Below are 2,122 nucleotides of genomic sequence, written 5' to 3'. Positions count from 1 at the left end.
AAATGGACCCTCATGGGTCTGTAACTCAGATTGTACAAATGGAACCAAGCGGACCCGTAAGGAGTTATGGGGGTGGGTGGGTGGGCAGGGGGGTTAAAAGGTTTAGAAATGTGTGACCAACAAGATGATAATGAGAATACTGGATGTAAACAACAACAACAACAACAAATAAATCAAAAGAGAAGAATAAAGTTTAAAATAAAGTTGGACAGTACAGGTAAAAAGGTAAAAAGACCTTTAGCAGCAGTGGGAAATATGCAGAATATTTGGGGAGAGTTTTATATGTAATCCTGTCCTGACTTGTCTCCTTCCTGCTCTGCTGTCTCTCCACTAACAGCAGAATCTGTCAGCACCACTGCCTCAAACACGTAGTGTTGTTGTTAGTAGTATACAGAAGCACCGGAGAGGAAGTGGACTAAGAAAGGGGAGGGGCCAAAACCGAGTTCCTGCTGTTTCTACACTAAAAAGGAGCTGCTGGTGGTGCCTTCTTTTGTCCTTCTTTTTTAACGAATGGGTTCCCAAATTGGCTCTGCTGTGATGACTGATGACCTGAACTCCCCTGCCTGCTCAGACTGAGATAAACTTGTACATCCTGTGATGATGGAGGCCAGCTGGGGTACCAGTACCACCGGTACGGTGCCGGTACAGGCACCGCCTGCCTGTTTGGACCCACGTGTCCACTGAACCAGGCTGGTTGAGGCTGACTGGGCTCACATAAAGGAATCCCTACTTGGCAGACCCATGGCAACAGCATGGCTGTGGTCCAAGTCTGTTGACAAAAGGCTGAATAGGTCTTCTTTCTCTCCCCGGGATGAGGTGTCCCCCCTCCCCCCCCCAACAACACACTCACACAGACACGCACGGAAATGTCAATTCTATAGGGATACATCATCATCACATGTTCAAGCTGGTTTTGCTGGTTAGTTTATGTACATTTCCACCGTGCAGCTGTGCGTAAGTTGTGCAAAAAAGCCGTGTGCACGCGCAAGCAATGCTTGATATGTGTATTTAGCTGCAGGTGTGGTCGACCACAAGGAATAAAATGTTAACATCCCTCCCTGTGGAAAAACATCCGTGTGTGTGTGTGTGTGTGTGTGTGTGTGTGTGTGTGTGTGTGTGTGTGTGTGTGTGTGTGTGTGTGTGTGTGTGTGTGTGTGTGTGTGTGTGTGTGTGTGTGTGTGTGTGTGTGTGTGTCAATCATATTTTAAGGTTTTCAGATAATTAGAAATGAATAATCACTATCTGCCTAAGTCATCTAGTTGACTTAGGTTAGGTTTAAATTTGTTTTTTTCCTCATGATTGAAGTCATTTATTTCTGCCTAACTCTACTCTCCTGACACTGCTGCTTCCCCCTGCATCACAAATTGTTACTTCTAATAACTTCTGCCTAAGTCAAAAAGTTGGTAACCGGAAGACTCGCCCCCAAAACACGCTCGCCCCAATTTGTTGGCGGACCAGCGTTTCTTGTATTTTTGTACTTGTTTTACTGAGGATAAGGTTAGAAATAAGTTTGTTTAGGGTTAGCGATTAGGCATAGTTTTACTGAGGTTACATTTTGGAATGAGGTTAGGTTTTGGCACCGTTACTGAGGTTACGTTTAGGAATAAGATAAGGTTTAGGCATAGTTTTATTGAGGTTACGTTTAGGAATAAGATTAGTTTAGGCATAGGTTAGTTTTACTGAGGTTACGTTTAGGAATAAGATTAGTTTAGGCATAGTTTACTGAGGTTACGTTTAGGAATAAGATTAGTTTAGGCATAGTTTACTGAGGTTACGTTTAGGAATAAGATTAGTTTAGGCATAGGTTCGTTTTACTGAGGTTACGTTTAGGAATAAGATAAGGTTTAGGCATAGTTTTATTGAGGTTACGTTTAGGAATAAGATTAGTTTAGGCATAGGTTTGTTTTACTGAGGTTACGTTTAGGAATAAGATTAGTTTAGGCATAGTTTACTGAGGTTACGTTTAGGAATAAGATTAGTTTAGGCATAGTTTACTGAGGTTACGTTTAGGAATAAGATAAGGTTTAGGCATAGTTTTACTGAGGTTACGTTTACGAATAAGATTAGTTTAGGCATAGGTTCGTTTTACTGAGGTTACGTTTAGGAATAAGATAAGGTTTAG

This window comes from Gymnoscopelus braueri (assembly GCF_963280865.1).
Source record: "Gymnoscopelus braueri genome assembly, chromosome: 11".
In the NCBI taxonomy this organism is placed as follows: domain Eukaryota; kingdom Metazoa; phylum Chordata; class Actinopteri; order Myctophiformes; family Myctophidae; genus Gymnoscopelus; species Gymnoscopelus braueri.
Note: the sequence above shows the minus strand (reverse complement) of the source record.